This window comes from Mirounga angustirostris, unplaced genomic scaffold, assembly GCF_029215605.1.
Source record: "Mirounga angustirostris isolate CCGP_5_RB_7025 unplaced genomic scaffold, mMirAng1.0.hap1 SCAF_1, whole genome shotgun sequence".
Lineage (NCBI taxonomy): Eukaryota > Metazoa > Chordata > Mammalia > Carnivora > Phocidae > Mirounga > Mirounga angustirostris.
The window spans coordinates 177,478,748-177,504,430 of NW_026991709.1; the positions used below are offsets into that span (position 1 = coordinate 177,478,748).

General features: G+C 39.7%; 2 long non-coding RNA genes across 2 annotated transcripts in view; one reads left to right on the forward strand and one right to left on the reverse strand.

Moving 5' to 3' along the window:
• LOC135362302 (uncharacterized) lies at positions 1–17,014 on the reverse strand. The gene is made up of 3 exons (XR_010406829.1): positions 16,924–17,014; positions 16,535–16,665; positions 1–315 (listed from the first exon to the last, which is right to left on the reverse strand). It is a non-coding gene; the product is annotated as an uncharacterized LOC135362302 (long non-coding RNA).
• The window catches only part of LOC135362301 (uncharacterized), a 15,040-nt gene continuing 6,269 nt past the window's right edge, over positions 16,913–25,683 (forward strand). Inside the window, exons 1-2 of the long non-coding RNA XR_010406828.1 lie at positions 16,913–17,050; positions 17,918–18,029. This is a non-coding gene — a long non-coding RNA (uncharacterized LOC135362301). The remainder of the gene's footprint in view (positions 17,051–17,917; positions 18,030–25,683) is intronic.

Sequence of the window (25,683 nt, forward strand, 5' to 3'; positions counted from 1 at the left end):
TTTGGTTAAACTTATTTATTATTAAGCATATTTAAAAAGAAAAATGGATAGTAATTGAATTCAATTTATAACACTTAATGGAATCATTTTCATTAAATGGGAAGGAATTCATATTTTGAAACATGCTGTTCATAGGCATCGGTGAGGAGGAAATTCCATTGCTTCGGGAGCCAGAGAAAGCTGAACAGCGGTTCCCCTCAACAAACAAGGAATTGTCCTGGAGTCTGGTCTTCCTTATCCCACCAGGTCCAATTTTTCAGCTCCTCTGCTAATTGTTTCTACTGGCAGTTTTCAAAGGAATCAACAGGAAGAGTCCTGCAAAGTGAAATTGGGCATTCGGTTATAAAATCTGGTGTGAAGTCATTCTGGTGCACTATTGGGAGAAGGTCAGAACAGCTCGTAACTTCGTGAGCCATTAACGAAGCTTAGATTCCAAACACACAGGCATATTTCTTGACTAAGCCCAATGTTACAGGTGATTTTCTGGCTGCTTTCAGTTCTGTGCCTATACTCTTTTTTGTTTTTTGAAAAAAAATGTATTATACTTTCTACATTTCTCCATCACTTCATTAGCACTCCAAGGAACATCTAAGACATGTGAATTCGTATTTTGAAGAAAGGAAAGTGTCTAAAACTGTATATAAATTTAATTTTTGTCTTTGCTTTGCTTTTTGGGTTTTTTAAAATTCAGTTTATTTAAACTAAAAAAAAAAAAATGAAAACAGTTCACTCATTTCTCCTCCCTTCCCCCCACCTCTGGAAATCACCAATCTGTTCTCCATAACTGTGAGCTTAGTTACAATATATATATGTTTTGTATATATATATTTTTAGACTCCACATATAAGAGAGGTCATGCGGTATTTGTCTTTCTCCGAGTTATTTCACTTGGCATCATGCTGTTGAAGTCCATCTGTTATCGCAAATGGCAAGATTTCATTCTTTGTATTGGCTGAATAATACTCCATTGTATAAATATATGCCATGTCTTCTTTATCCATTCATCCATTGCTGAATACTTAGGTTGTTTCCATATCTTGGCTATTGTAAATAATGCCTCAATGAATATATATCCTTTTGAATTAATGTTTTCATTTTCTTCAGATAAATACCCAGAAGTGGAATTGCTGCATCATATGATAGTTCTGTATTTAATTTTTTCAGGAACCTCCATACTGTTTTCCACAGTGGTGGCACCCATTGACATTCCCACCAACAATGCACAAGGGTTCCCTTTTCTCTACATCCTCACCAATACTTGGTTTTTCTTGTCTTTTTGAGGATAGCCATTCTCACGGTATGAGTTGATATCTCATTATGGTTTTGATTTGCATTTCTCTGACTATTAGTGGTGTTGAGCATCTTTTCATGTACCTGTCAGCTGTCTGTATGTCTTCTTTGTGAGTATGTCTATTTAGACCTGCCCAGTTTTTAATCAGATTGTTTGTTGTTTCGCTATTGAGTTGTGTGATTTTATATATATATTTTGGATATTAATTAGCACATTATCAGATACATGATTTGCAAATATTTTCTCTCATTTAGTAGGTTGCCTTTTCATTTTGTTGATGGTTTCCTTTGCTGTGCAGAAGCTTTTCAGTTTGATGTAGTCCCCCTTGTTTAGTTTTGTGGTTGTTGACTTTGCTTTTGGTGTGAGCTTCAAAAAAGTTAACACCAACACCTATGTCAAGGAGCTTATCACCTAAGAGTTTTACAGTTTCAGGTCTTATGTTCAAGTCTTTAATCCATTTTGAGTTAATTTTTGTATATGATGTAAGATATTGGTCCAGTTTCATTCTTTTGCATATAGCTATCCAATTTTCCCAGCACTATTAGTTGAAGAGACTATTCTAGCCTAAGTGTATATTCTTGCCTCTCTTGTCATACATTCATTGATCATATATGCATGGATTTATTTCTGGGCTCTATATTCATTTCATTTCTCGTATGTCTATTTTTATGCCAATACCCTACTGTTTTAATTACCATATTTTTGTAATATAGTTTGAAATCAGGGAGCATGGTGCCTCCAGGTTTGTTCTTCTCTCTCAAAATTGCTTTGGCTATTCAGGATCTTTTATGATTACATAAATATTTTAGAATTTTTTGTTCTATTTCTGTGAAAAATGCCTTAGGAATTTTGATAGAAATTTCACTGAATCTGTATATTGCTTTAGGTAACATAGACAATTTAACAATATTAATTCTTCCGATTCATGATCATGGAATATCTTTCTATTTGTGTCTTCTTCAATTTCTTTCATTAATGTCTCGTAGTTCTCAATATATGTCTTTTACCTCTTTAGTTAAATTTATTCCTAGGTAATTAAATGTGAGACCAGAAACCATAAAAACCCTAGAAGAGAACACAGGCAGTAACCTCTTTGACATCGGCCATAGCAACTTCTTTCTAGATATGTCTCCTGAGGCATGGGAAACAAAATAAAAAATAAACTATTGGGACTACATCAAAATAAAAACCTTCTGCACAGTGACGGAAACCATAAACACAACTACAAGGCAACCCTATGGAAGGGGAGAAGATATTTGCAAATGACATATCTGATAAAGGGTTAGTATTGAAAATGTAAAGAACTTATAAAACTCAACACACCCAAAAAGAATAATCCAATTAAAAAATAGGCAGAAAAAAAATAAAAAATGAAAAATAAAAAATAGGCAGAAGACATGAATACTTTTCCAAAAAAGACATCCAGATGGCCCACAGACACATGAAAAGATGCTCAACATCACTTATCATCAGGGAAATGCAAATCAAAACTACAATGCGATATCATACTCACATCTGTCAGAATGGCTAAAATCAACAACACAAGAAACACAAGGTGTTGACAAGGGTGGAGAAAGGGGAACCCTCCTGCACTGTTGTTGGGAATGCAAACTGATGCAGCCACCCTGGAAAACAGTATGGAGGTTCCTCACTAAGTTAAAAATAGAGCTACCCTACAATCTAGCAATTGCACTACTAAGTATTTACTCAAAGAATGCAAAAATACTAATTCGAAGGGATACATGTACCTTGTTGTTTATACCAGTATTATCTACAATAGCCAAATTATGGAAACAGCCCAAGTGTCCACCAATTGATGAATGGATAAAGAATATGTAATTTATATATATATAATATATATATATATTATATATATATAATATATATAACTCAACCATAAAAAAAAGATGAAATCCTGCCATTTGCAATGACATGGATAGAGCTAGAGAGTATTATGCTAAGTGAAATAAGTCAGGAAAAGATGAATACCATATTATTTCACTCATGTGGAATTTAAGAAACAAAATAAATAAATCATTTCTGATTTTATTTATAAAAGGAGAGTCCACTCTCTTTTTTTCTTGGTCAATCTACCTAAAGGTTTGTCAATTTTATCTCTCAGAGAGCCAGCTCTTAGTTTCATTGATCTCTTATATTATCTGTTTAACCCCTATTTCATTTCTTTCTGCTCCAATATTTATTTCCTTTTTTCTACTAACTTTTGGCTTCATTTGTTCTTATTTTTTTAGTTCCTTGAGGTGTAAATTTAGGTTGTTTATTTGAAACTTTTCTTGTTTTTTGTTTTTTTTTTTTTTTTTTAAGTAGGTTCCACACCCAGCACGGAGCCCCACGCGGGGCTTGAACTCATAACCGTGAGGTCAAGACCTGAACTGATATGAAGAGTCAGACACTTTACTGACTAAGCCACCCAGGGGCCCAAGTCTTTTCTTGTTTCTTGATATAGGCATTTATTGCTATGAACGTCCCTCTCAAATCTGCTTTTGCTGCATCCTGTAATTTTGGAATATTACATTTCCATTTTCATTTATCTCAAGGTATTTTTTTTATTTCTCTTTTGATTTCTTCTTTGACTTCTTGGTTCTTCAGTAGCATGTTGCTTAATTTCCTAAGTGCTCTACTTTTAATTATTTCTAAATCACAAACAATATGTAAGCCATTTGGAGCTTGGATTCTGGACTCAAATTGCTAAGGTCAAAATCCCAGATCTACCACTTACTATATGACCAGCTCCCTTAAAGTTCTTGAGCCCTCAACTCATTTTTAAGTCTTTTTTTTTTTTTTGTAGTTTTTAATTTTATTATATTATGTTAGTCACCATACAATACATCATTAGTTTTTGATGTAGTGATCCACGATCCATTGTTTTCGTATAACACCCAGTGCTCCATGCAGTACGTGCCCTCCTTAATACCCATCACTGGGCTAACCAATCCCCCCTCCCCCCTCCCCTCTAGAACCCTGTTTGTTTCTCAGGTCCATAGTCTCTTATGGTTCATTTCTCCCTCCAATTCCCCCCCCATTTTTCCCTTCCTTCTCCTAATGTCCTCCATGCTATTCCTTATGTTCCACAAATAAGTGAAACCATATGATAATTGACTTTCTCTGCTTGACTTATTTCACTTAGCATAATCTCCTCCAGTCCCATCGATGTTGATGTAAAAGTTGGGTATTCATCTTTTCTGATGGCTGAGTAATATTCCATTATATATATGGACCACATCTTCTTTATCCATTCATCTGTTGAAGGGCATCTCAGCTCTTTCCACAGTTTGGCTATTGCGGACATTGCTGCTATGAACATTGGGGTGCATATGGCCCTTCTTTTCACTACATCTGCGTATTTGGGGTAAATACCCAGTAGTGCAATTGCTGGGTCATAGGGTAGCTCTATTTTTAAATTTTTGAGGAACCTCCACACTGTTTTCCAAAGTGGCTGTACCAGCTTGCATTCCCACCAACAGTGTAAGAGGGTTCCCCTTTCTCCACAACCTCTCCAACATTTGTTGTTTCTTTCCCTGTCCATTTTGGCCATTCTAACTGGTGTAAGGTGGTATCTCAGTGTGGTTTTGATTTGGATTTCCCTGATGGCTAATGATGATGAACATTTTTTCATGTGTCTGTTAGCCATTTGTATGTCTTCTTCAGAGAAGTGTCTGTTCATCGCTTCTGCCCACTTTTTGACTTGATTATTTGTTTTTTGGGTGTTGAGTTTGAGAAGTTCTTTATAGATCTTGGATACCAGCCCTTTATCTGTAGTGTCATTTGCAAATATCTTCTCCCATTCTGTGGGTTGCCTCTTTGTTTTGTTGACTGTTTCCTTTGCTGTGCAGAAGCTTTTTATCTTGATGAAGTCCCAAAAGTTCATTTTTGCTTTTGTTTCACTAGCTTTTGGAGATGTATCTTGAAAGAAGTTGCTGTAGCCGATGTCAAAGAGGTTACTGCCTATGTTCTCCTCTAGGATTTGGATGGATTCCTGTCTCACATTGAGGTCTTTCATCCACTTTGAGTTTATCTTTGTGAGTGGTGTTAGAGAATGGTCGAGTTTCATTCTTCTGCATGTGGCTGTCCAATTTTCCCAGCACCATTTATTGAAGAGACTTTTTTCCATTGCATGTTTTTTCCTGCTTTGTCAAAGATTATTTGACCATAGAGTTGAGGGTCCATATCTAGGTTCTCTGTTCTGTTCCATTGGTCTGTATGTCTGTTTTTGTGCCAGTACCATGCTGTCTTGGTGATCACTGATTTGTAATATAGCTTGAAATTGGGCAACGTGATGCCCCCAGCTTTGTTTTTCTTTTTCAACATCTTCTTGGCGATTCGGGGTCTTTTCTGATTCCATATAAATTTTAGGATTGTTTGTTCCAGCACTTTGAAAAATGTCATTGGAATTTAGATTGGGATGGCATTGAAGGTATAGATTGCTCTGGGTAGCATAGACATTTTAACAATGTTTATTCTTCCGATCCATGAGCATGGAATATTTTTCCATCTTTTTGTGTCTTCTTCAATTTCTTTCATGAGTGTTTTGTAGTTCCTAGAGTATAGATCCTTTACCTCTTTGGTTAGGTTTATTCCGAGGTATCTTATGGTTTTTGGTGCTATTGTAAATGGAATCGTTTCTTTAATTTCTCTTTCTACAGTTGCGTTGTTAGTGTATAAGAAAGCAACTGATTTCTGTGCATTGATTTTGTATCCTGCCACATTACTGAATTGCTGGATGAATTCTAGTAATTTGGGGGTGGAGTCTTTTGGGTTTTCCACATAAAGTATCATGTCGTCTGCGAAAAGAGAGAGTTTGACTTCTTCTTTGCCAATTTGAATACCTTTTATTTCTTTTTGTTGTCTGATTGCTGTTGCTAGGACTTCTAGTACTATGTTGAACAACAGTGGTGAGAGTGGGCACCCTTGACATGTTCCTGATCTTAAGGGAAAGGCTCTCAGCTTTTCCCCATTGAGGATGATATTCGCTGTGGGTTTTTCATAGATGGATTTTATGAGCTTGAGGAATGTTCCCTCTATCCCTATACTCTGGAGAGTTTTAATCAGGAAAGGATGTTGTATTTTGTCAAATGCTTTTTCTGCATCAATTGAGAGGACCATATGGTTCTTCTTCCTCCTCTTATTAATGTGTTCTGTCACATTGATTGATTTGCGAATGTTGAACCACCCTTGCATTCCGGGGATTAATCCCACTTGGTCGTGGTGGATGATCCTTTTAATGTATTATTGGATCCTATTAGCTAGGATTTTGTTGAGGATTTTGGAATCCATATTCATCAGGGATATCAGTCTGAAATTCTCCTTTCTGATGGGGTCTTTGCCTGGTTTGGGGATTAAGGTAATGCTGGCCTCATAGAATCAGTTTGGAAGTTTTCCTTCTGTTTCTATTTTTTGAAACAGCTTCAGTAGAATAGGTATTATTTCTTCTTTGAATGTTTGGTAGAATTCCCCAGGGAATCCATCAGGCCCTGGACTCTTGTTTTTTGGGAGGTTTTTGATCACTGCTTCAATCTCGTTACTGGTTATTGGCCTATTCAGGTTGTCAATTTCTTCCTGTTTCAGTCTTGGCAGCTTATAGGTTTCCAGGAAGGCCTCCATTTCATCCAGATTGCTCAGTTTATTGGCATATAGTTGATAATAATTTCTAATAATTGCTTCTATTTCCTTGGTGTTAGTCGTGATCTCTCCCCTTTCATTCATAATTTTATTAATTTGGGTCTTTTCTCTCTTCTTTGGATAAGTCTGGCCAGTGGTTTATCAATCTTATTAATTCTTTCAAAGAACCAACTTCTAGTTTCATTGATCTGATCTACTGTGTTTCTGGTTTCTAATTCATTGATTTCTGCTCTAATTTTAATTATTTCTCTTCTAATGCATGGCTTAGGCATTGTTTGTTGCTTTTTCTCTAGTTCTTTAAGGTGTAGAGTTAGTTGGTGAATTTGGGATTTTTCTATTTTTTTGAGTGAGGCTTGGATGGCTATGTATTTCCCCCTTAGGACCGCCTTTGCAGTATCCCATAGGTTTTGGACCGATGTGTTTTCGTTCTCATTGATTTCCATGAATTGTTTAAGTTCTTCTTTGATTTCTTGGTTGACCCAAACACTCTTGAGCAGAGTGGTCTTTAGCTTCCAAGTGTTTGAATTTCTGCCAAATTTTTTCTTGTGATTGAGTTCCAGTTTTAGAGCATTGTGGTCTGAGAATATGCAGGGAATAATCTCAATCTTTTGGTATCGGTTGAGACCTGATTTGTGACCCAGTATATGGTCTATTGTGGAGAAAGTTCCATATGCGCTCGAGAAGAATGAGTATTCTGTTGTTTTAGGGTGGAATGTTCTGTAAATATCTATGAGGTCCATCTGGTCCAATGTATCATTCAAAGCTCTTGTTTCCTTGTTGGTTTTCTGCTTAGATGATCTGTCCATTGCTGAGAGTGGAGTATTGAGGTCTCCTACAATTAATGTATTGTTATCAATATGACTCTTTATTTTGGTTAACAGTTGGCTTATGTAGATGGCTGCTCCCATGTTGGGGGCATAGATATTTACAATTGTTAGATCTTCTTCTTGGATAGACCCTTTAAGAATGATATACTGTCCTTCTGTGTCTCTTATTACAGACTTTAGTTTAAAATCTAATTTGTCTGATATAAGAATTGCTACCCCAGCTTTCTTTTGAGGTCCGCTGGCATGGAAGATGGATCTCCGTCCCTTCACTTTCAGTCTGGATGTATCTTTAGGTTCAAAATGAGTCTCTTGTAGACAGCATATGGTTGGGTCCTGTCTCTTTATCCAATCTGCAACCCTGTGCTGTTTTATGGGAGCGTTTAGGCCATTCACGTTGAGAGTGATTATTGAAAGATATGAATAAATTGTCATCATGTTGCCTGTGAAGACGTTGTTTTTATAGATTGTCCCTGTAAATTTCTGTTGTAGATCACTCTTGGGGGTCTTTCTCCTTTTATAGAACCCCCCTTCATATTTCTTGCAGGGCTGGCTTAGTGGTCACATATTCTTTCAACCTCTGCCAGTCGTGGAAGCTCTGCATCTCTCCATCCATTCTAAATGAAAGCCTTGCCGGATAAAGTATTCTTGGCTGCATGTTCTTCTCATTTAGTACTCTGAATATGTCTCACCAGGCCTTTCTGGCTTGCCAGGTCTCTGTAGATAGGTCTGACGTTATTCTGATGTTCCTCCCTCTGTACGTAAGGAATCTCTTCCCCCTAACTGCCCTTAAGATGGTTTCCTTGGTTCTAAGATTTGCAAGTTTTACTATTACATGCCGGGGTGTTGGCCTGTTTTCCTTGATCTTAGGAGGGGTCCTCTCTCCCTCTAGGACTCGAATGTTTGTTTCATTCCCCAGATTAGGGAAGTTCTCAGCTACGATTTGCTAAAATACATCTTCTAGTCCTCTCTCTCTCTCCACTCCCTCCAGGATTCCAATTATTCTGACATTGGAACGCCTCTTGGTGTCACTTATTTCTCTGATTCTATTTTCATGGATTCTGAGTTGTTTTTCCCTGGCCTCCTTTTTTCCCTTTTTATCTATTATACTGTCTTCCAGATCACTTATTCTCTCTTCTGTCTCAGTTACCCTAGCTGTTAGATTATCTAGATTGAATTGGATCTCATTGATAGCATTTTTAAGTTCTGCCAATTCACCTTTTATTTCTGCCCTTAGAGACTCTATGTTGCCATTAATTGATTTCTCCATTCTAGCCATTGTCTTCACAATTGCTAGCCTGAATTCCAGCTCCGACATCTTGGTTATTTCTGCATCCATTTGTAAATCTGCAGCATAAGTCATAATCTCTGAGTCTTTTCTGTTTTGGGGGCTCCTCCTCCTAGTCATTCTGTTGATGGGTGTTTGAGGGAATGTATAGAGTAGAAATTATTGACCAGAAGCCAAGCAAGATACACCTGTTTTCTTGGGACCTTAGGGTTGCTGGCCTCTTGTTTTTCCAGCCTGTCTTCTGCAGGAGGGGCCTGCCGCGCTGTTACTCAGGCAACCCTGTTTGGGCGGAGTTGCCCTGCACCCCTGTGGCGGGGAATGTGCTCAGCGGGAATCAGTTTTGGGGGCTTTTGTTCTCTGGCGCCTTTCCCTGGCGGCTTTCCGCATCTGTTCCGAGAGTCAGAGCAGAAGAGACCGCTTCCAACCCTCTGCCTCAGAGCAGAGAGACTTCAGTCTGTTCTTCAGTGAGCTCTCCAGGCCACACTGTCTCCGTTTCTGTCCGTGCTGCTATAAACTGCAGCATCCTGGGTTGTGCGCCCCTCCACAGCGCTCCCAGTCCTGCCTCCAGGTCCGGGCACGTCTCTGCCGTTTGTGCTTCTAAAACCGCCAGCCGCTCCCAGTTCGAGGGCATGTGCAAGACTCCTCCGCTCAGGGTTTCCACCCCCGGGGGTTGCAGTTCACCGGTGGGACTCCGGAGCACCGGGTTTCCGTCTAGGAGGCTGCAGTTTGCGTGCACGGGACCGTAGCTCCAGTTTCTGTCCCGGGGCTGCAGTTCGTGTGCGCGCACCCCTCCGGTCTGGTCCTCCACCCCGGGGGCTGCCCTAAAGTCCTTTCCCCACCGCCACCAGTCTGCGAGTCTGTGCCCCGTTTGCAGCACGCGAGGCTGTCGCTCACCGGCGGTGTAGGATCCCCACGGCCCGGCACCCTCCCGCTGCCGTTTATCCTCCGATATCTGCCTGCAGGATCACGGCTCTCCGCTTTGTACCTCAAAACCAACCACCTGCGATATTCTGTTTGTAGAGATCCAGATCTTCTTACATCTCAGGCTGGTTTCGTGGGTGCTCAGAGTGGTCTGGTAGGTATCCAGCTCAATTCCGGGGACCAGTTGAAATAGGGTCCCCTACTCCTCCGCCATCTTTCCCCTCCCCCACCCTCATTTTTAAGTCTTTAAAATGGGAATAAGAAAACGTATCTATGGCTTAAAGTGAGGACTTAGTGAAATAACATGTAAAGTGCCTAGCACAATTCACAAAAATCATTGGTATTATTTTCTTTGTTTTTATTATTATACTTGGAATGACAGAAACCTAATTCAAATTAGTTTTCAAAACCAATAATGATAGCATATACTGGGGACACACCATTCAGTAGGATAAGCATTTCATCTTAATTGTTTCATTTAATTAAAAGGACTTTTCAAAATTGCATTAGTGAGAAACCTAGGTTTGGTTTGGATCCAGGTAAGGCCAGACCCAGGCGTTCGAATGAGGTCCTCAGAAATCTGTCTCTCTCTACCTCTTAATTCTCTCTTCTCTCTTAGCTTTGGTCACAGCCAGATTCTCTCCATGAGACAGCCAGATACTATGAGCAGTTCCACGTGTTCATTCATTCAGCTCCTCTAGCCCACTGCTTCCAGCAACAGTTTTTGTTTAGAAAGATTTGAGTCAGTGTCCCTCCCTGACCAATAACCTTGATGAACCTTCTGATTAACCTGAGCTGGGTCAGTGTGTAATCTTTCTACTCTCGTTTCCGAAAAGCAGGGAGACCGTCACAGAAAACAGAAGTCAAAACTCAGTGGACAACATCTTCAGATGTGGTAGGAGACAGGAAAAACCCCAAACCCAAAGGTAGCAGAACTGGAGTGAAATCAACAATGGTGTAACAGGAAGGAAGGGGGATTCTGAAATGTCCTGCATGCTGCAAACCCACCAAATGGCCAAACACAAGAGAGGGTTGCATACTGAGTGAGAACTGCTGTGAGCAGATTTGAGAGCAAAGAATAAAATGAGGGAGCTGAGAAAGGGAGAAGCACTTGTACATTGCAAATTACATCTCTATAAATGGAATGGCCTGCAAGCAACGTCATCTCTGGATCGATTTAAGCACCCAGATTGTGTACTTCAATACATCCCCAGGGTTTCTTAGAGAAATGGCTGATTCTAGGTCTGGGGCCAGGAGGAGGCAGGGTGAGCTTGAGATAGCTTGTTTGTCAGAAAGCAAGGAAACATCCGAGATTAATAGATTTGCGTCAAAATGACATAGAAGGTGGTCTGAAGGGGCTCCCGGTGGCCATGGTTGGGAAAATTTGGACATCAAAAAGAACAGTGCTTATAGACAAAATATATTTCATGTTTAAATTCATGACTTCATAAAGATACCCAAAAAAGAGAACACCAGAGAAGCATCATTTGAGATGGCCATTAAACAACTCCTTACTTTTTGATTTGTAATTAAAAGAAAAATGAAATATTTGGTAGGCCTTTCCAGTAGGAAACAACTGTATGACAGAATAACCAACTAGCCCATTTGATAAAGAGCTCTACTTTACAAAGGAATGCCAGTTAATAAATGTAGAAGGAATGACAAAAGTGGAAAACATCATTTTGCAAAACCTGAAACCTAATGGCAGTATGGATTTAAGCAAGATTTCTGTGTTAGGCGAGTGTTTGATGGAGGACAAAACATTGCATAGGGCCAGAGCAACGCTATACTGATTCCTTTCTAATTGCGTATCAGTTATTTATTGCCAAGTAACAAACCATTCAAAAAGTCTAGTGGCTAAAAGCAGTAATCATTTATGATTCTTCATTCCTCTGTGGGTTAACTTGGCTGGGCTCTGTGTTCAGCTGGTGACTCACCTGGCACTGATTAATCTCCGAGGACCTCACTCACATGTCTGGCAGTCAACAGGGATGGCTGGATAGCTGAGGCCCTTCTCTACAGACTTTCCCAGGATGACGTAGGCTGGCTTTACTCACATGTCTGGGACCTCAGCTGGAACAGTTGGGGCACTCTCCATGAGGGGTCTCATGTTCCAGTAGGCTAGTCTGAGCTTCTTTACAAGACAATCTCTAGGTTTCAGCCACAGAGCAGGGACACCCATGGGTGCATATTTTCTAGGCCTCCGCTTGCACCATGTTCACTAGTATCCAGTTCATCAGAGAAAGTCACATAGCCACACCCAGATTCAGAGGGTGGAGAAATGGAATCAATCTCTAACTAGCAATCCAGTATAACTTTCTGCAGTGAGGGAAGTGTTCCATATCTGTGCTGTCCAAATGATAGCCACCAGCCACATGTGGCTATCGAGCAGTTCCAATTTAATGAACTGGAATGAATGAATTTAAGCATAAATTTAAATAGCCATGTCTCCATACTGGAGAGTGCAGTTCTTGATACAGAATCACCTATGGTATATTTTAGCCCAAAATCCTTAGCATGAATCCATCGTTCCTTTAGATCTAACTTCATGTTCAAAAGAGATAGAGGGGTATAGGAATCAGTTACATGGTACGACAAGGAAGCAACCAGATACATCTAGAAGGTGAGACATTCCACAGGAAAACTGGCTCTGTGTCTTCAACAAGCCAACGTCATAAAAAAAGGATCATAACAGATTGAAGAGACATAAGGGATATAAAAATCAGATAATGTTTCTTGATAGGATCCCTGTATAGGACCAAACAGTTGTAAGATGTTTTTTTAGCTTAATTAGGGAAATTAGAATATGGTTTAGCTATTCAATGACATAAGAAAATGTACTGAAATGGAAAGGTAAAGATCACTCATTAAAAAAATGTTAATTTTTAGAACAGTATGTAGAGTATAATCTCATGTTGGCAAAGAAAAATACATTCAAATAGGTGTGTGTATAAATGCAAATATATATACAAACATACTATCCAGAAGCACCCGCACTAAGATGTAAGACATGGTAATTCTGGGTGATGGGAAGGTGAAGTTTTGTTTACTTGTTTGCCTGAGTTTATGAATTTTTTTTGTAAATATAAAATGTGCTGCCCTTAGAGTAATAAAGGGGTTATTTTTTTTCTTATTTATTTATTTATTTATTTATTTATTTATTTATTTATTTATTTATTTTTATTGTTACGTTAATCCCCATACATTACATCATTAGTTTTAGATGAAGTGTTCCATGATTCATTGTTTGTGCACAACACCCAGTGCTCCATGCAGAATGTGCCCTCCTCAATACCCACCACCAGGCTAACCCATCCTCCCACCCCCCTCCCCTCTAGAACCCTGTTTGTTTTTCAGAGTCCATCGTCTCTCATGGTTCGTCCACCCCTCCGATTTCCAAAGGGGTTATTTTTAAAAAAGGTAAAGACACTACTAAGTGCCTAGGAGGTACCAAGATAAGCAGCCATTGTACAACATGTGTGTGTGTGCGCGCTGAGGAAATGCTTCATCATGATAACATTGCAAATATTTCCTGCAGACACGGGAAGACTCTAGGGCTCTGCAGCTGCTGGAAATGGCTTAGCTAATCTCAAGGATCTGGTAAATGGATCACTTCCCCCTGGCACCACAGAAACTTGAGCCATCAAGTTAGATTAGACATTCAGCATATCCCATTGACTAGCATGTTCTAGAGTGTTCTAGTATGAATCATTCATGTGGGCTTCTCATTATGTTGCTTGGTTTCCCTCAGAAATAATAGCCCCAGGGACCAAATGCCGTGTAACAGAGAAAGTGAATAAATTGATGCAGGCCCTGCCAGGTGTCAAACAAATAGGAATCTACCACAGGAAAAGTGCTCCATCCATGATTAATGACAATATTTTAAAGTTTTACCAGAAATTGATAATACTGTGCTTTCTTTTCATGTGATTTTCCCTTTAGTGATAGGTACATATTTTAAAGTAGGTCTAATATTAGATATACATTAAACTTTTCTTATTGAAAATGTAATTGCTGAATAGAAAAATCTATAAGTGTCTCATTGTCACCTTTTATGCAATTATTCACCCCGGGTGTTCAACGTAGAAGTTTCAAGAGCATGATGTTTTTCACAGAAAGCATATTCAGGACTACTAAGTAAAAAGTGAATTGATGGCTGCCGATTTTTTTCTTTTACAACTTTTTACATAATTGTCAAATTGTCACTGCCATAATAAAAATCTAGATCGGCACTAGTTTGTTTTGGAATTACATGACTATCTTTTAAAATAAACATGTATTATCATTTCTGAGTTACAAGCGCATTTGGGTAGCTAAATCTTTCTAGCAGTCAACTGAATAATTAAATAGCAAGGCAACAGCTTTTATTATCCCCCAAATCTGCACTTGAACACTTGCGATGGAACAAATGGATACATTTCTCTTTGGGACCCATTAAGGAGAAAGGAGAATTTTAAAACTCTTACAGTCTAGCAAACAGCAGTTGTTCAAGTGTTGAGTTCTATCAAGTAAAACTTAGCAAAATCAAATTCTCTTCGCATTTGTATACTTTATGTCTTTGTTGAAATTACTTATTCTGAGACACAATAGGCTGTCACACCTGTCCCCTAAATTTCTAAAGCATTAAGTCATTGCTCTACCGTCTAACTTCCCTTAGTGCCATATGCATTTTCCTTTAAATTTGGGAGTAAACACAAGTTTTAACAAGTTCACAGAATCATCTCCTTTTCTTTCTTTTTTTTTTATTTATTTATTTGACAGAGATAGAGAGAGAGAACAAGTAGGCAGAGAGGCAGGCAGAGGGAGAGGGAGAAGCAGGCTCCCCGCCGAGCAGGGAGCCCGATGCGGGGCTCGATCCCAGGACCCTGAGATCATGACCTGAGCCGAAGGCAGACGCTTAACCGACTGAGCCACCCAGGCACCCCAATCATCTCCTTTTCTACAGAGCGTCCTACTGCCAGCATTGCTATCAAGTCCCTGAGAACGCTAGTGTTTCTTTATAGTTAATTTGCAAATGATACACAATATGATGCCTTGGTTACAGATAAGGAATGATGATGATTTTGTAGGATTTTGCCCTTCACCTTTCTAGTTACACAGAGCCCTCTCAAATTGCTAGTGCAGGGATCTATCCACAATGTTTATTGAGCAGGGTTGTTTCCATATTATTTCATCTAAATGAGGAGAGTGAAGGATATCACAGGAGGAGAAATGCAAAGCCTTCGGAGCTGGAAAGTATAGGTTGCATATATTCATTTTTTTATATATAAAGAGTGCTTGCAATATGCTAAGCATCATGCTAGGTGTTAGGGATACGTGGGTGAACAATATAGGCTCTCATGTACTTTACACCCTACTGGGAGTAGCAGATATTAAAAATGTAATTAATCAATTAATGAACTATAATCAGGAGAAGTGGTATGAAGGAGAAAACAGATACAACAGGGCACTGACCTTTAGGGTTTAGGGATTGGAGCCTGGGTAAAGGGAAATCAGAAAAAGCTTAACTAAATGCCATTCAAAATGAAGGAAGGAGGAGGAGTTACTAAGTGAAGAAGAGAAAAGTATTACAGACAAGAGGAACTAGCACATGCAAAGGCCCTGAGGTAGAAGGGCATGACAAATTTCACAAACACAATTCAACTGGGTAAATGTGAAGATCTCATTAGCTTTATTAAATAATTCATGAGTTGGGTGGCATCCCATCTAGCAGGCAGAGAGATGCTCAGAAGAGCTGTATGAAATGGGCAGTGTTTATAGGCAGGAGGGTGAGACAAGGAAGTTATTAGCAAAAGAAAAAAAAAGATTGCTTCAGGCAAAGTCACCTTCCTGTAAGGGGAAGGGCAGGGGTCTTATTAGGTGGATTACCTCATCTTTGTCAGGGGCGAGAGGGCCCATGTGATACCTTACTGCATTGGTTCTGACCAGAAGATTCCTGACTAAATGGTTAAGACTACATTTATGGGGGAGGTTGAAACTATGATTAGGTTAGGGATTAAGCCCCTATTTGGTGATCTGGCCTAGCATAAATGAGTCCATTTGGGGCCTGTGGTGTGTGTGGTTTGTTGTTATTGTTTTTAATAGGTTTAAGGATCAAAAGAAGACAAACAGGGCCAACATACAGAGAACAAAGGGAGAATGGCGTGGTATGGCCGGAAGGGGCAGAGGCCAGGGAGATGATACAGATCACACAAAAGGCATCAAGTAGATTTGATTACCTGGGTTAAAGTTGGGTAAAAAGGAAAGATTGTGCCAAATAGTTTGGCTTTAATATAATTAGCAACAGTGCCCCACTTGAGCAAGAGGGAAAAAAAAAAACTTTCTGTTCCTGGTGTTGGAACAGTAGTGCATGGCCAAGGGGGCATCAGTGTGGAACTAGAGACAGGGCTTCCAGCTCAGAGGATGCACAGAGCTCTGCCCAAGGGGCTCGGGAGGGAAAAAGGAAGTGTGGAGCTGAGATTGAGTAGGGAGGTAAGAACCCATACGCTGTGATGAGAGAGTAGATGAGAAGAGTGAGAGAGAGCTGGAAATAAGGCTGAGAATATGAGCCTCTTGCCAATGGCATTGACTCACCGCTCCCTGATGGCAGAGTGTGAGCACGTGTTCCAGCTCCTTGGGGCATGTTCTGCCCTGTCCCCCAGGGGTCACCCATCTTTTATCAGCTTCCTTTCCTTCTCCATCTCACTTACCAGGTCCCTTACTTCCTGAAAATATATCCCAGATAAACCATTTAGTCTTACATTCCTGGTTCAGGAAACAAAAACTTAAGGCAGTATGAGGAGAGAAGAAAATGAAACACACACATACACACACACACACACACGTTTTCAGTTTCAAAGCTTTAGCCGAGTGAAATCTTGGGATACAGCTCTGGATGTCATTTCCACACACATGATTGCCAGCACAGGAGGCTGAGTTTCTTAAAAAGAAACACGGTTGGAAGATATTGGAGATAAACTTACGGTGGCAGAGGGTGCTGTTATAACTAGGAGTGATGAAGAAGTTTGGCTTTGTGGTCTTTATCACAGAAAGCTTTAAGAATGGCTCCTCAGAAATTTGGAAGAGAATTGACACCCTTGAGAAGATTGTGTAAGTACGGCACACGTGATATATGAAAAACTTGTGGGTTTGTGTGTAGTTTTTTTGGTCATTAGTTTGTGGAGTAATATGTTACTTCAGTAAGAGGTCATGCAATTTACTTAAGACAATAGTTAAAAAAAAAAAGACTCTAATTAGTGTGTACTGTATAAGATTCTTTTGAGGATACTTCTACATGTTATTTCCAAAGTTTTTTTCCCCAAATTATTGGCTTAGAAATTAAGCCAATAAGAAAAACGCTACATGTAATACTGCCTTAGACTCATCTAGCCCATTGTTTTTCCAAATATTTCACAACTATTTGCATCACTTTAATCACTTACCAAATATTACTTAGGAAATGCATTATTATCCTCATTGTCTGGAGGAGGAAATTGACACAGAGAAATGTGACTCACCTAGTTACGAGTTACTTTCACAATTAATGATGAAGCTAAGACCACAACCCAGAGCGCTTCACTTCTGGCATTTCTGTAGTTTGAATTTAATTAGAAATTAATATAATTTAATAGGCTTTTGCTGTGGTTGGATATTTGATGATGAATTATAAAGGAAGTGTTCCTGGAGCAAACATTTTGAAATGAAAGGGCAAATTAACATGGGCATGTTAACTGAATGAAAGGGCACGAGAGCTATGTAGACAATGTAGTACAATGTCTGTATTATAGATTTGTCTTTTCTTATATTTCCCATGGTCCAGTAATAGGGAAAGGTCCCACAAAGTGAAGGACTTACCTAACCACAGGATCAAGAGTTCAGTGGGAGACACCATTCTAAACAATTTGGTCTAATGGAGTTCATGCTTATTTTTAAAGATGTTATTGTCAGTGAATTCACGTGACTTCGCTCCTTGTTAAGTTACAGGTAGAGACTGCACCAGGTGGGGTCGTCACACAAAGGAAACTTTATTTGCAGCAAAAAAGGGAGATCAAGGAGGATAATTCCAAAAGCTGGGACTCCCCGAGCAAGGGTGAGTGGGTCCCTTTTATTTTGGGGTGGGGTGAATATAAAGAAAGGGGAGGTTTATCATTGCCCGGAGATGTGGGTATAAGGTTGCGTGCATGTGCATAGGAAACATTCCTATACATGCATCATACGTTATGTTAATGAGATGAGGTTTGTGCTCCCCCTTGGGCAGAGATTTTAACATTACAATGAGGTGGAGGTAACTGTCTGACACTCCGTGGTCCATCTCTCAGGTTGGAGTCAGTGGTCAAGCTCAAACTGGTCTAGGCTGGCTGGAGCTCTTCCCATGATTTGCCTCTAGAAGATAAGGTTAGGGGCGCCTGGGTGGCTCAAGCATCCAACTCTTGGTTTCAGCTCAGGTCATGTTCTCAGGCTTGTGGGATCAAACCCTGTGTCAGGCCCCATGCTCAGTGGGGAGTCTGCTTGAGATTCTCTCTCTTTCTCCCTCTGCCCCTCCCCTTGCTTGTGTGTATGCTCTCTCTCTCTCTCTCTCTCTCTCAAATAAATCATTCAAAATAAATAAACAAATACATAAAATAAAAGGTTAACATTCCTGTGAAGGAGAAGGGGGTTGGTCAGTGGGGGTCTTGCTGGTGACATTATTAAACCTAAATTAGTCAATCTGAAAACAGTATTTTCCAGGGTTTTTTTCCTCTTTCTCATCTTTTGTTGGACAGAGGAGGTTTTTACTTGGGCTCTTGAACCATCAGACATGATCTTGGGCAAGGAATTTTCACACTGCCAGCCTCAGTTTTCCCATCTGGGAAATAAGAATCAGAAAAGGCCCTACCATAAAGGTTTCTGATAAGGATTAAAGAAGACAAGGCAAGCGAAGGACTCAGTACCTAGTTGGCACTCAATGGATGTTAGCTCTCATCATCATTAGTAAACATCCAAGTCAGTGCCTGAAACCGATAGATTAAGGGATCCAAAGCTTGATGTCTGATTCTGCCCGGTTGACATTCTTTCTAAATCCCTTCTTCATTTCCGGGCAGCTTTTAGTTTATCTGAAATCTAAGGGAGAACAAAGGCCTAGAGATGCACCTTGAAGGCCTGACATGTATCCGAGGGGCTTCTACATGTGCAATCCAGCTCACTTTGTCTAAAGGAAAGCTTATAGAAAAAGGAACCAAAAGGAAAAGTGTTCCTGTTTCTCCTTACTTCAGTGAAGATGGTAGTTCCAGTTGGCAAGTAACACCCACGGAGCCGCTCAGCAAGGGTTACAGCTCATGAAAAAATGAAAAAGAACTCAAATTCAAACATTAATGGGGTGATTTTGACTTGGTATTCTTTCAAACATGTAACCACTTTTCTCTTTTTAAATTCAAGGCCAGTCACTTTATTCCCTTAGGCCTTCATTTAGAAATGAGTGGCTCATTAATTATCTTCTTGACTGCAGAATAGATGTTTCATTTCATTTTCACATCGGATGAGTCCACTAAAAGGGGTCTCATTGCTAAAAATCATGGATCACAATTTCTTCTTTGTTTCTCCTCTGTTTGGAATAGCTCAGACCTACCCCCTGCAAAGAAGCATACGGATTCTTCCCAATTGCATTTAGTGTGTTTGTTAATTCTCATAAATTTGGAACCCCGAGATGTTGGGATATAATTTCGTCAGAAATCTCATCTACATCTCTTGCCATAACAGCATGCCAGGATAATCAGACATTGGAGACCCGTCAGATAAAATGGTTTATGAAAAGTATAGATTCCAATCTTTTTTCCACACAGATATTTACAATTGGAAACAACTTTCCAAATAAAAGAAATATGAAATCTGCCTTTGTTCTTGGGTATCAGAGGAAAGCAGATTGTAAATATTCTCTGAACGAACAAAGTTTCAGGCACATTTGTTTGATATGCATATTACACAGACCTGAGCTTTCTCTCTTTTTACTTAGTTTCCAGACTTTCAAAGCTAATTCATCGGGTTGTTTTTTTTAAAAGCTAATTAACAGGATGGCCTCCATGAATGCTGCAAAAGACAGGAAAGAAGTCTCACCTCCCCTCCGCTTCTTACAGCCAACATTAGTTTTTCTGACTTCCAGCATCCTCTTTTAAATGAGGAAATGACGCATTCTCTATGTTAGAGGCATGATTGTTTACCATTTATTTCATTTCTCCCTAAAATGCTTTTGCTCCCTTTTCTATAATCACTATGGGTTTTTAAAGGTCTTTTCTAAACAGAATTGGCGTACTTTTTCTCCTCACTTGAACAAAAACTGTGTCTTCAGCTGTCTTTTGCTTTCTTTTCTTTCCTTTCAAGAGAACCAGTTAAACATTAGCAGCCAAAGGAGAATAATTTATTTACAGGGTATACACCTTTGAATGAATTACCCCCAAATCCCACACAATTATAAAACAGAAACACTTAAATGAGTTCAGTACAATAAAACAGAGTGAACCAATCAAAAAGAATATCCAGACAATGGGTCTAGATTGACTGTTTAAAGTGTGGACCAGGAAACCCATTTCTAAATGGCTTTTGAATATTCAATTAGACAAACCAGTGGTGGTCCAGGGAAGCTTCCCATTACAGGGGTGGGTAATTTTTCAATGGATGATAGATTTGAGGATATTTTTGCATTTGTAAGGAAGCACTCCTTAAAAAAACACAAAATCCCCCCAATGATGAACAAAGAACTCTGGAGAAAATAGAATCTGATTGGGTGTGACCTTGGAAACATGGAATAAATTGAGGACTGATGGAATGAACAAAGAATGGGAATGAAAATAGCAAGACACACCCAAGTCCCAACTGTTATCCCCTAAATTTTCACTCTCCCCATTGGAGGTCTCACTTTCGTCTCTGGGCCATCTGCGAATATCGGGCCAAATCTGCTTGTGTGGTGCCAGATCCCAATGTAGGGCCTCAGAGAAGAAAGGAAGAGGTAGCATAGACTATAGGACTAGAATTCTCCTCTGGGATTTATTTATTTTTTTAAAAAACATTTTATTTATTTGTTAGAGAGAGACAGAGATAGGGACAGAGAGCATGAGTGGGGAGGAAAGGGAGAAGCAGGCTCCCTGCTGAACAGAGAGCCCAAGGCAGGGCTCTATCCCAGGACCCTGGGACCATGACCGAGCAGAAGGCAAATGCTTAACTGACTGGGCCACCCAGGTACCCCTCTCCTCTGGGATTTAAAGACCCATTCTGCCATCACTGCCACACCACTGCCCAGGGCCAAGACACTCCCCAGTCTGGGTCTTAGCTTTCCCACTTGCGAGATGGAAATATTAGTACCCTCCTCATAGAGTGATGCAGGTAAAGCACTCTATAAACTCAGTACAAACATATTACCTCTGATCAATTCATCATAGCCACTCAACCAGCAGAAAGCCTGTGGGTGACTTGGATTTACAGGGTTAGGCAAAAGGAAGTTTGCTAATGTGTGAATACAAGAAATCCTCTTTGGTAATCACTGGAAGATGGTAGCGATGTGACAGAGTGGATAAAGTCAATGAGCTCAATTAATTAGCTTTGCCATATGGTAATAGTTCACGTAAAGGTTTTACATTTTAAAAAACAATATATAGATCAGTGGGAATTTTTCTTACCCCCTGCCCCAAGCAACCAACTAGACCAAGTTTTTTTGGTCATTTTCATTATAAAGGGCCTCGGTTCAACCTTTGTTGAATGTTTGTGTTGATACTAGAGGAAATTTCTTATGACTCTGGAAGTTCTGTTTCATGTTGTTTTCAGTCATTGAGTTTGGCTCTAGGACTGGTTTTTGGTTTCCCAGCCGCTTCCAGAATGACAATACCATCACTTAAAAGCGGCCCCTCCATGGAGGGTGTGCAGGGTTTTCTAAAACACTTAAATACAAGATGCCCAGTTTAATTTAAATTTCAGATCAAACAATGAATAATTTTTTAGCATAAGTATATCCCAAATGCTTTGTGGACCACACTCACACTGAAACATTATGAGTTGTTGATCTAAAATTCAAATTTAGGGGGGCGCCTGGGTGGCTCAGTTGGTTAAGCGACTGCCTTTGGCTCGGGTCATGATCCCGGAGTCCCAGGATCGAGTCCCACGTCAGGCTCCCTGCTCAGCAGGGAGTCTGCTTCTCCCTCTGACCCTCCTCCCTCTCATGCTCTCTGTCTCTCATTCTCTCTCTCGCAAATAAATAAAATCTTAAAAAAAAAAATTAAAATTAAAATTTAGGGGCACCTGGGTGGCTCAGTCGGTTGGGCTTCTGACTCTTGATTTTTGGCTCAGGTCATGATCTCAGGGTTGTGGGATTGGGCCCCATGTTGGGCTCCACACTCAGCAGGCAGTCTGCTTCTCTCCCTTCCTCTCCCTCTCCTACCCCTCCCCCTGCTCCTCATGCTTGCGTGCTCTCTCTCTCTCTCAAATAAATCTTTTTTTTTAAAGATTTTATTTATTCATTTCAGACACATTTATACAGACAGAGAGAGAGAGAGAGAGAGAGCATGAGCAGGGAGCGAGGCAGAGGGAGAGGGAGAAGCGGGCTCCAGGCTGAGCCAGGAGCCCGATGTGGGGCTTGATCCCAGGACCCTGGGATCATGACCTGAGCCAAAGGCAGACACTTAACCATCTGAGCCACCCAGGTGCCCCTCAAATAAATAAATCTTATAAAATAAAATAAAATTCAATTTTAACTGGGTGACCTGGATTTAGTCTGGAAGTCTTACCTCAGGAGTTGGGTGTGGCCTAGAGGGCACTTCTGTATCCTCAGGAAGTTTTATTCCCACCAGAGGCCCAAGCTGCGGGAAAGGGAGAGACCCATGTATTCCTGGAATGGGGACAGAACATGGCTGCCTCGGGGCGCCTGGGTGGCTCAGTCATTAAACGTCTGCCTTTATCTCAGGTCATGATCCCAGGGTCCTGGGATTGAGCCCCACATTGGGCTCCCTACTCAGCAGGAAGCCTGCTTCTCCCTCCCCCACTCCCCCTGCTTGTGTTCCCACTCTCTCTGTGTCTCTCTCTGTCAAATAAATAAAATCTTAAAAAAAAAAAAAAAAAAAGAAATAGAACATGGCTGCCTCAAGGCATGGAATGGGGTTGGTCATGTGGGACTCTGAATCCTGCCTCCTCTGCAAGGAACCACCCAAGCAGGACTGTCTCCTCATCTGAGGACTTACTGTGATTTAGTGCCAATCACAGATCTGGTTAGAGGAAGCTAACTATCTACACGTTAATGTTTCAGACACTTAAACATTTAAAATTGATAAGCAGCAAATAGTCAAACACAATCTCTTCTTTGATGAGGTCAATGTGTGACCACATGAAAGGAAAATTTTCCTTTCAGGTACTAACTTGAGATTGGTTTATTTTATCCCAAACTCTTTGCAATCAAATAAACCTGATTTTTGAGTTGGATAAGTGTGTTCTCTTTTTCTTTCATATTTTTCCTGCTTTTTCTGTCTGTACTAGTCTAATTTTAATTCTTTATTATTTTTAGGATTAGAAGTAGTAAGTACCACATCGCTCACGAATGTGTTGTTCTAATCATTTTTCCGGTAATTCCTATCAAAATCCTTGACAAAATAATAGTTGTTATTTTTGTTATGATTTGTATCTGATACATTTTTATTTGGCTGCCATATAATTTGAACATTTGGTTGCAAATTGAGGCTGTAATGTTATAAACAATGTCATTTCAAAGATGAATTATTAAATGTTATATAGAAAAATGTTTTCAGTGAATTATCAGTTTATTCCATTTGCTAAATATCAATTTAGGATCATAAACATGATTATGCAGAGGAAAGAATTTCAAGAACTCCTCTCAGTGATTCTTTTTTTTTTTTTTAAGATTTTATTTATTTTTTTGACAGAGAGACACAGAGAGCAGGAACACAAGCAGGGGGAGTGGGAGAAGGAGAAGCAGGCTTCCCGCCGAGCAGGGAGCCCGATGCGGGGCTCCATCCCAGGACTCTGGGATCATGACCTGAACCAAAGGCAGATGCTTAACCAACTGAGCCACCCAGGTGCCCCATCCTCTCAGTGATTCTGATTATCTTACAACAAAGCCAGCACAATAGCACTTTGAAAAGAAAATTACAAAAATTACTGGTTATTAAATAGGAATAATTTCATTTTTTATAAAATTTCATATAATGATGATGTCATTTTATTGTCAAAGATGCCATGTAAAAGTACTCCTCGAACATTATGCTGAAGTATTGAGTGGGTATGTGATCCCATTTCAGAGCTATTTTAAGTTCTAGATGTTTTAGTAAAAATGAATAGATATTTAATATTATAAACATCCTACATAGGAACGTATGGTATAGTATAATCCCAACGGCACTTTACCTAGTATTCTAATTCTCCTGGCAAGTTTGCAAGATAGTTACTATTTTTCATTTTATTCATGAAGAAACTGAAGCTCAGACGGGTTGAATATTGTCCAAGAGCCTGGTGTTAGTAAGGGGCAGAGCTAAGATTTGAATCCTGGTCTGGCTGACACCAAACTCATGTACTTTCCCTATACCTGTTGGTGGAAGGAGCATTGGACCAAGATGATTAGTGGTATAAGATTTATAAACTTCCTCCTTTCAAAAAAGAAATAGAGGCAATATAATATAATATAAAAATAAGACAATTAAAAATGAAAACAGAATAGGGACACCTGCGTGGCTCGGTCAGTTGGGCATTGGACTCTTGGTTTTGGCTCAGGTCATGATCTCAGGGTCGTGAGATGGAGCCCCCTGTCAGTGTGGTGTCTGCTTGTCCCCCTCCCTCTGCTCCCTGCCCCACCCCCCACCCTGCTCTTGTGTATGTGCTCTCTTGTGCTCTCTGTCAAACAAACAAACAAACAATAAATAAATAAACAAATGATAAATAAATAAATAAATAAATAAATAAATAAATAAATAAATAAAATATTTTATTTTTTTAAAGGCTTTATTTATTTGACAGTGAGAGAGTGAGCACAAGCAGGGGGAGCAGCAAACAGAGGGAGAGGGAGAAGCAGGCTCCCCACTGAGCAGGGAGCCCAATGAGGGACTCAATCCCAGGACCCTGAGATCATGACCTGAGCCGAAGGCAGACACTGAATGACTGAGCCACCCAAGTGCCCCATATAAAATCTTTTAAAAAAATGAAAACAGAACAAATGATAGTTTACTTTAGGTGAGTCCTAAATTTAGCTATGAGTGTATTAGAAGCCAGTTAAAGAGAAAGTCAAAGCACTTAGTTCTTTTTGTCTTAAAAAGTCAATGAATGAGTTCATTTGCAAGGACAACCTTTTTCCTTTCATGATCTGGTGGAGGAATTTGTGAACTGAGTTCTTTATTAAGAAATGCTAGGTAATTGAACAGATATTGCCTTAATCTTAGGGTTTTATAGAAATCCAGTTAGTTTCATGGAATCCTTGAAGCTGAACTGCCTTTGAGGTTGTAAATTATCATCATTTTTTAATTTATTTTTTATCTATTTTTAAAAAGACCCATTTGTTTAGCATCATGATCAGACTATTACATTTAGCAATCAACAGAATGGGTGCAAAAAAAAAAAAAAAAAAAAAACTCCATTAAAGAACTTTGTTAGAATGCTTTACTCTTTCCACAAAACAGAAACTAAAATAAACTGTTATACAATTAGTCACAAATCCAATCCTCGAGCTTTTTGCCCAAACACACGAGTATTGTCTAGAACCTCACTTCTTTGTAGCAATGAAACCC